Source organism: Balaenoptera acutorostrata, chromosome 6 (genome assembly GCF_949987535.1).
Source record: "Balaenoptera acutorostrata chromosome 6, mBalAcu1.1, whole genome shotgun sequence".
Lineage (NCBI taxonomy): Eukaryota > Metazoa > Chordata > Mammalia > Artiodactyla > Balaenopteridae > Balaenoptera > Balaenoptera acutorostrata.
Genome location: NC_080069.1, coordinates 94,006,787 through 94,016,754, shown reverse-complemented (window position 1 = coordinate 94,016,754; position 9,968 = coordinate 94,006,787). Strand labels below are relative to the sequence as shown.

Sequence of the window (9,968 nt, the reverse complement as noted above, 5' to 3'; positions counted from 1 at the left end):
AGAGGCTTCCCTCAGCCTTTGAATTCTCCCAGTCATACTTACCCAAAGTGGCCTTGTTTGACGCTATAACTTAGCTGGTCTTATAAGTTTAAGTCCTGTCCTTGCTCTTGGGTTAGCCTCATCTGAGCCCATGCAGTACCAATTGGTTTATCACTGCTGCAATCTATTCTCCACCCATGGCCTCGTGCAACTGTGCTGCATCCTTGCGGTCCTGATAGACTTCCCCAAAATTGCAGTTTAGTTTTGGCCTCTTATTTAGGTTGATGAAACAACTCAAAAACCCCCAATGTGGCATCTTGCAGTTGGTCTAAGTTTCCCAATCACCTCATACGTAAGAAATTGCCCCTACTTGACAGACTTGTGTTTGGCGTTGAGTTTGATGTCACGTCTACCATACGCTCAGAGAACCTTCTTTAATTTTTAATCATTTTCCAAATTCTTTGGTCTTCAACACATTGCTGGCAAGAGTGTTACTTACGTAGTAGAATTAACTGATAGCTTTCAGCTGTCTCAACCAATCTAAAGAAGCCTCTGGGTTTTTGTTTTTCCAGTTTGTTTATGTTCATGACACTGTAGTACTAATTTTCTAAAAATTAGCCCTTTGTGTTTTACATTAGCAGTACTGGCAAGGCCTACATTAATAACAATTAATGGAATATTAATGGTTTTAGAGACAGTCTGGGTCCAAGTCCCAGCTCCGCATTTCCCGGCCCCATGACGTTGGGAAAGTGACTTTAATTCTCTGAGCCTCAGTTTCTAGCTATATCTAGAAGTAATACATTACTCAGCTCACAGTGCTGCTGCAAAGATAAAATAAAGTCTCACTGAAGCCCCTAGAAGAGGATATGATCTAGATTAAACTTCCAGGAATATCAGCTATTAAATACATTTAAAAATACTTACTTATGTCTCCTCATGATTTAGAAGGGTTGCTCTTCTCAGAGTATTGATTGGTTGAAATAATCATGCCAAAATCATGCTCAGTTGACCCTTAAAAAAATAGAGAAAAAACATCAACCAGAAGTACCTGATGGAACTATAACAAAAGTTATTCTCACCTCTACCTTGGGGAAATACAGTGACAACCATGCCTAGCTGAGCCTTGGAGAAACATGCCTATGCCTTTTTTTATCGAGAGATATATTATGGGGGTTTCGAAGGCTGTCATAAGAAAATTTCTTAAAGCAATGACATATTTTGTTTGGCTGAGTCTGGAAGGTTTCAGCCTTGCCTGAAATGTGTGACAGAAATATTTAACAAATAAACAGTTATCAGCAATCACTTATCAAAGCAGGAAAATCAATTTAATAAATTTTTTATTGAATTCCTGCTCTGTGATAAGTACAATGGAACCCACAAGAATAATGGGACATTATCTCTGCTTTTAAGAATTTCACAGTGTTTTTGGAGATGCAATATTTTCAAAGTACAAATGGCAGAAATATGAACTAGGTTAAGTGCTGTGGGTATTTGCATGAGAAAAACTCAGTGTTGGCTGAAGTGATTGAGGGGAGCTTTGTAGACACAGGTAGCACCAGATCACAAAGACCAACAAAAGGATGTTGCCCATCTTACAGGTCTGAAGAGGTTAGTATGGGAGGATTCATTTCTGAAGCACTTGCTTGTGGCAGGTATTGTTTAAATTGTGCAGGCTGGTAAGCAAGTTACGCACGCAAGTTTCCTTTGGATTCAATTCATCCAACAAGTATTTATTGAGCATCTAATATGTGCCTGGCAAGGACACATATTAGATGCTTGTGGCATCTAATATGGTTTGTGGTTTGCTTGTGGTTTGCTCAGATTTATAGACTTGAAATCTGCATGTGGGGTGGGGAATCTGCTTGATGTATGGCAGCTTCATATCCCCATAGTCATAAGTCAGAATGCCCTAGTACATGAAGATGTAAACTTACATGCTCATCATAACAACAATTCTTATGGAAATATCACCATTTAGATAGCTAGGTGTTCACTTTAAATCATCACACAAAGGGTGGGCTTTATGTTTCATGTTTTTCCGTTTCAATGCCCTTTATTACTCCTTTTAAAAGAATTTTTTCACAAAGATTCCCACTGAGTAGATCAAAATTTTGTCATTTTTAAAATAGTCACAAGTATAGGCCTATCAGAGCTTTCATATCGCATGTTCTAAGCAGGAACTTTGAAATGTAAATTCTAAAATCACAGAATCATATAATTCTCTCCTAAGAGGATAAGCCTCTGTGTTTGGCAAGATACCTAAAATAAGCTAGGAATTTCTTTAATGGGAGGGGCCAGTAAACCACTCACCTCCCAAAAAATGTTTTAAGGATTCATAAGTAAAAATAAATAAATAAAACTAGTTTAAAAAAAGAAAACTAGCTTAACGTTCCCACCCACCCACTTTTCATATAGAAATACTGACCCTTGCATTCGAGCCAAAGGGGATGTGACACACACCCTCGCACCCACCCCTGCAAAAGTGCGGCTCCCGGACCAGCAGTGTCAGTGTCATGTGGGAACTTGTAAGGAATGCAGACTCTCAGGCCCTGCCTCAGACGGACTGAATCAGAATTCCCTGAATCTGCTTTTAATAAGATTCCCAGGTGATGGATATGCACATGATAAGTTGAGAAGTATTTCTCTAAGGAACATTAAAATACTACTGAATTAACTTGAAATAAGGTGCCGGTTAACTGAACCCTGTGTCCTCAGATCCTTTCACAGCTAACCACATGTAAATTGGTCCTGTAGAAGAGACGAGAATAGTGATTTCATGTTGAAACAACAAAGGATTCTTAACAGGTGCTGACATCCCCTCGTCCTCAAATTAATATTAAACATGCATTTTTAAAATGTCTATTTAAAGAGATGACAAATTGCTTTCTCACCCAGGTCACCCACATGACTGTACAGCTGTCTTTCCCATCAACTGTTTCTTTTTTTAAATTAAAGTCAGAGATATAAATGCAACCTAATAAGTACAATGAACAATCAATTAGATCATGATGAAAGGAGACTGGAAAGGTTGAGAAAGAAAGAAATATAGAGGAGGTCGAGAGAAATGGAGGGGACAGCAGTGCCAAGGCCAGCAGTTTCCTGGAACCCCTGCTTCCTTACTTCTTAGGGTGATCCTCTCAGACAACCTGCCCCCATACTCCAGGGTGATGGGGCCTCCATGCTCCAGGTGATGGAGTAGAAATGGAAGCAGGACCCTAAGCTAGGAACACTCATCTACAAAACACACTCTAGGGAAAATGAAATTAAGTCCCTTATTAATATAACTGGAGGCATTCAACCTCTAACTGATATTAAAGCTTAAGTAAAACTGAAATAGAAGTGCATCTTTTAGTTTGGAAAGATTAATGATAAAAAAAAAAAATCAAAGAGGACCTAGCTTACAGTTGTTGCCTCTTTGTAATTCTTAGCTACAACCAACAATTCCTTATGAAAAAGGTACAAAACCACTGCTTGGATATGCGTTTCTGCTCTTGTATAAAAGCAAATTTATGAAAATCCAAATTTAATATCATTTGCTGACTCAATTGCTATAATGAAGGCTGACAGGTTTAATATAAATAACTAAATATAATCATGTAATCACCAGGGAAGAAAGTATAAAAAGGGCCCTAATGATAGTGGTGTGCTAATAAATGTTTAACAACTGGATCTCTGGAGGAAAAAAAGCCCCAACTATAGCATTTGCCAATCTGTATGACATAAATGCTCCTAACATGGTCAGTTTCAGGCTACCATTGTGATGTCACTGAATGCAGAGTTCGGAAGAGACCCACACAAATGGTTCTCAGGAACCAGCAAAAGCTGTTCCAGCACACTCCTAGAAATAAATAAATGTGTAGATTTTTCTACTTATCAATAGATTGAGCAACATTTGATCTCTGGTCCACAGGTGTGTTTATTTATACCATTAAAAGTCTTGTAGTTCTATGGTTAATCTTAATCAAAGGTGGCCAGGGCCAAAGTTTAAACTTCAGATGAACAAGCACATGAATTCTGAAGTCTGGCTTTCCATTTTTTTGATTTTCAGCGTATCAGAAAACACCTTCAAAAGCCCCCACTTTGGGCTTCCCTGGTGGCGCAGTGGTTGAGAGTCGGCCTGCCAATGCAGGGGACACGGGTTCGAGCCCTGGTCTGGGAAGATCCCACATGCCGTGGAGCAACTGGGCCCGTGAGCCACAATTACTGAGCTTGCGCGTCTGGAGCCTGTGCTCCGCAACAAGAGAGGCCGCAATAGTGAGAGGCCCGCGCACCGTGATGAAGAGTGGCCCCCACTGGCCGCAACTAGAGAAAGCCCTCGCACAGAAACGAAGACCCAACACAGCCATAAATAAATAAATTAAAAAAAAAAAAAAAAAAAGCTTGCACTTTTATGATATCCTCCTGCTCATCAGTCACTCTTGGGCTGATGTTTTTAACACCTGATAAAGATGGGGAACGTACTCTGCATGGCTTATATTTTGCTTTCTTGGATCTCTTCCCCTGAGTCTCTGTCACTGTGTTAGATGTAATCATGAATTCTGAGGACAGACACGAAGCAACGGCCATGAATATGTACACTTTGGAGTACCTGGTCATAAGATTTGACAGCAATATTCCTCAAGATTGGCAGATAGATTAAAGTGGTGGTGGTTACCTCAAAAATAATTTTAAGGTAGACATTTATAGGCTATACAAAGCAGGCTTATAGAGATATTTGTCATAGGTGATATTTTAATCCCATCATAGAAAAACAATGTTTCTTATAAGTAACGTTTAAAACACAAGAATCACAAAGCCTTATTGTTATACATTGTGTTCAACTAATTAGACAAAATCTATTATGCACTTATTGTAACATACATGAAGGTGAGAGTTCTCACTCAAAAAAGTGTCTAGTTAATACTTACTTACCCAGTATCTCCCAATCTTACACAGAAATATTAATGATAACACATTAAAAGAAGATAATTCATAAGGCCATTAGAAATGAAGGCTGTCATACAATCTAATGCCAAAATCTGAGATAAATTAGTAACAATTATATGAAATATGGACATGGCATTAACCAGCTTTGCTTTATGAAAAAAGGACCACGTAAAATAAGGTAGGAAAAATCTACTATAACCTCTGCAATATAACATGCTTCTTAAACAGACATGTAAGGTCTGCTTTGAGAAATCATCCCTCTATAATGCTTAGAACACTGTACAGTGCAGTGTGGCGATCTCTGAACTCCTGAAACTACTCCTTCCCACCTCCACTGGTAGTCTCCTATATCCTTGCAGGGTCTGTAACTCCTAGAAAATAACTGGGCAGGAAATAGCGGGAGGGGTTAAGAGTGGGCACAATTAGAAATGGCATGGAGCATCCGAGGAAATTTAATTACGGTTTTTAACATCCCAGAAAATTAGGCAGTAAAGGAGAAGCCCTCACTGGATTCATGCTTGCTAGAAAAACAGAAATTTCTCTAGGTCCTGTGTATATGAACCTTCCCTCTTCCAACAGGGATCTGAGAAAGGGATTTGATCTCTGCACAAAGAAGCACATAGGCCAAAGTAATCTCCCTATTTGTTGGTAAACACTAAATCTAGATAGATGTCATTTTTACCAAGGTTGAGAATAAATGTCAATATGAAACAAAACTAAATACAAACTACAGAACAAGAGGGGAAAATAGCATCCAGAAGACCTAGAGAGGAGCATACCTCTAAATATCATTAAATGTACGATCTAAAAGAAAATTTTAGTAAAGTATAAAAGTTATGTCATATATGAAACAAAACAAGTCATTTTAAAAGTTGAGATGAGATGAAAGGGGGATGTGGATGAGATAATGAGGAACTGGAAAAACACAGAAGCAGAATTTAAGACCACACTGAGGGAGTAAAGAGCAGAACTTATGCTGCAGAAAACTGAAGGAATGATGTGGTTAACAAATTTGAAAAGCTTTCTTAGAATGCAGGGAATAAGAACAAGTATATGTAAGTAATGAGAAAGACGACTACAGATACGGAAGAAGAAAAAGGAGAAAGAATATTCAGATGTTTAGTGATGTTTAGTGATAGTAGAGGAGAGACCAGAACAAATTGAACTTCATAAAGATTAAATCAGAATAAATTGAAAAAGAAAAAATTATCCAAGCTAGAGTTTAATCAAATCTTTGAGCTGAGGAAAGACCAGTGCATATACTTTTTAAAGGGCTCCTAGGGACTTCCCTGGTGGCACAGTGGTTATGAATCCACCTGCCAATGCAGGGGACACAGGTTTGAGCTCTGGTCCGGGAAGATCCAACATGCCATGGAGCAACTAAGCCCATGTGCCACAACTACTGAGCCTGTGCTCTAGATCCTGTGAGCCACAACTACTGAGCCCACATGCCACAACTACTGAAGCCCACGTGCCTAGAGTCCATGCTCTGCAACAAGAGAAGCCACCGCAGTGAGAAGCCCACGCACCGCAACGAAGAGTAGCCCCCACTCTCCGTAACTAGAGAAAGCCCGCGCGCAGCAACGAAGACCCAACACAGTCAAAAGAATAAATAAAATTTTAACAAAGTAAAAAAATTTTTAAAAAGGGCTCCTAAATCCAGGAAAAATGAGTTAAAGGAACACAACCTCCAAACCTGACAAAATTTTGAGTAATCAAGACAAATACAAATTTAAAAATCTTTTAAACATCTGAACAAGGTTACCCATACCTGAACAAACTCATCTATAAAGAACTGTCTTCCAGTGAGTTCCCCCAAAAGCACATTCTAAAACAGGGGTTTGGTGATCCCAGGAAGCACCTGTAGGGGCATGGAACATGAGACAAGGCAGAGAAAGGAATCCTCAAAGGGATCTTTATTGAGCTGGTTACAGATATGGGCAACAGGGGCTCAGTCCTAATGGAGAAATCTAGGAATATAGAGCACACCTCAGTATTATCCACCTAAGGAGCCAGGAAGCTGGGATAGTTATCCTGAACTGCCATCCATCTTCAGCCCATATGCTGGGAAAAGTCCTCAGACAGAAAGTCACAAATGATTGTAGTAGGACACTATTGGCACAAACTAAAATGGTGAATACTTAGGTGATGTGAGAACGGCACTGAAATCACCTACTAATAATGACCAAAGACATACAATGACAATAACAAAAATGATAGAAGGTAGTGAATTACTGTCAGCAAAGTCTTGAGGAGAAATGAATATGTATCAATACAGTTGGCCCTCCACATCCATGGGTTCCGCATCTGTGGATTCAACCAACAGAAGATAAAAAATATTTGAAAAAAAAATTCCAGAAAGTTCCAAAAAACAAAACTTAAATTTGCCACATGACAGCAACTATTTACATAGAATTTACATTATATTAGATATTGTAAGTAATCTAGAGATGTTTAAAGTATACAGGAAGATGCGTGTGTGTTATACGCAAATACTGTGCCATTTTACACAACGGACTTAGGCACCTGCGGCTTTTGGTAACCGCGAGAGGTCCTGGAACAAATCCCCTGTGGATACCGAGGGACAGCTGTATTTGATGTCCACACAACTCTTTTATGGATAAACGTTAACAGCAAGACATCTTCCCATGCAAGACCTCAAAAACTGTATTGCCCATGCACCTATCTTTTTGTAAAGAAGAGTAAAAAATTTCCACATAAAAATAATATTTGATCCCTTTGAAATTTCAGAGCAGAAAAAATTTTCATCCTCAGTGTAACCCAGAAAATAAACCCATTAATCAGCCAGACACTTCAAGGAATTTCTATAAGATATAGCAATAATAGGACCTGGCTTAAGAAAATACTACTCCCAAGGTCCAGTGATTGAATACTTAAAATATGTAGAGTAACTGGTAAAAAAGAAATCCAGTGTGGTGGGCGGCATCTGAAATGACTCCCAATAATCCTTGCCTTTTGATAGTCACACCCTTGTGGAATTCCCTCCCATGTATGTATGTGTGACAGACCTAGTGACTTGCTTCTAATAGAATGCAATAAAAATGATGGGATATCAGTTCCAAGATTAGGTTATAGAATTGTGATTTCTGTCTTGCTAGTCCTCTCCTTCCTGCTGGTGCTCTGTCTTACCTTCTAACTTGCTTACTCTGCCATGTTGTGAGATGCTCTATGAAGAGGCCCACATGACAAGGAACTGAGGGCAACCTCTGGCCAATAGCCATTGAGGAACTGAGGCCCGAGGTCTTCCAACAACCATGTGAGTGAGCTTGGAAGTAAACGCTTCCCCAGTTGAACCTTGAGATAACACTGCAACCCCTGCCTACACCTTGATCACAGCCTAGTAGTGTAATCTGGTTCTATTAACATATTTGGTCTCAGTAACTCATAACTCATCTCCATTTCCTGATAGTCAAGTATGATACTAACAAGGCTCCAACAATTAAGATCCCAGAAAGGCCTGTCACCCACAGAGAGACCCTGAAACAGAAGACCCACTTAAGCTGCCTGGATTCCAAGCACTCAGAAACTCTAGGATAATTAATGTTGTTTTAAGCTATTAAGTTTTAGAGTGATTTGTTACAAAGCAATAGACAACAAACCCAGAAACCTCCCCCAACATGGAAATTCAGGACTTGGAAGTAAGAATGGGTTATCAGGAAGCAGTGAACAAATTGAACAAATTCAAGATGTGCATTAGTGCCCACACTAACCTTCCTTGCAAATGAACAGTGTGTTCAGTAGTACAGGTGTTACCACAGTGAGCTCCCAATCATTGCGGGCATACCAGCTAGAGGTCAGCTTCAGACCCTCAGCCACCTTTATGCTGCTATCTGTAGTGTACCAAGGGTAGGGCAGTGGGAGTGGCCCACTTCCTGTGAAGGCAATAACAGGGTACTTTTTCTGTAAAAGACTATAAATAAAGCCAACTAAAAGTCAGCTTTCTATTATCACCATGCAGTGGCAATTCTAAACAATGTCAGTGATGAAATACCTACCCTCCCCATCAGGGCAAACAGCCTTCCTGCCTCCCCTTTGGTGCACCACTGACCGCCACAATAAAGACCTTACAAATGCTTGGCAGCGTGAAGCTCCCTGCTGTGCACAGCCTTCCTAATAATGCCATCTGCATTTTTTATGGAAAATTGGATCTTTTATCCAACATAGATGCCCTCACAGATCAGAGTAGCATGAAAGAGTAAAAGTAAAGGCAAAGGTAAGGGCAGGTTCTGGATCAAAACAACAAATGAGACTCCTACAGTTGACTTCAGGATCGCATCAGTGCCCCATGCAGAGAGTCACCACCTGTGGTCACCTGTCAGGGGCAGTATTTATTCTCATTCATTTGCAAAATATTTATTGAGTGCCTAATCTGAGTCAGATATGTTCCCAGTCTAGGAAATCAGTAATTAACAGACATGAATAATTGCCTTTGTGGAGCTTACCTTCTAGTGGAAATTGACTGAAATAAATTAAAAAGTAAAATAAATATCAGATGATGATAAATGCTAAGGAGGAAACTGAAGCAAGGAATGGGGGATAGCATTTTCCAGGATGGATTTTACAATTTTAAATGAGGTACTCAGAGAAGATTTCAGTAAGTAGGGGACATTTGAACAAAGACCTGAAAGAGGTGAGGGAGAAAGCCATGTGGATATCTTACGAAAGAAGTCAGGTGGAAGGATGATCAAGTGCAAAATCCCCGAGAGTGTAGTATCCTTGGAGTATTTGAGAAACAGCAAAGAGGATGAGAGGGCTAGAGTGGAGTAAATGAGGGGACAGGAAGTAGTAGGAGATGGGATATGAAGCGGGATAATGACTGTTGCTTCTCTTCCTTTCCCAAATCTGCAAATTCCTTTCATCTGTGGAATCTAAAGTAGGAGAACTTTGCTGGCAAAGGATTCTGGGAAATGTAGTTCCAGGCTTCCAACCCCTCTGATACCTGGGAGAGAACATAGGTGGGCAGAAAAAATGCTAAATACCAATAGGCAATCTGGCACATTAACTTTCCCCCACCTTCCCTCCTAGGATCTGAAAATAATAGT

The 9,968-nt window shown here is 39.8% G+C and overlaps 1 long non-coding RNA gene across 1 annotated transcript in view; it reads right to left on the bottom strand.

Moving 5' to 3' along the window:
* Nucleotides 1-912: 912 nt before the first annotated feature.
* Nucleotides 913-9,968, bottom strand: part of LOC103004685 (uncharacterized) — a 251,582-nt gene continuing 242,526 nt past the window's right edge. Inside the window, exon 4 of the long non-coding RNA XR_009008707.1 lies at nt 913-990. This is a non-coding gene — a long non-coding RNA (uncharacterized LOC103004685). The remainder of the gene's footprint in view (nt 991-9,968) is intronic.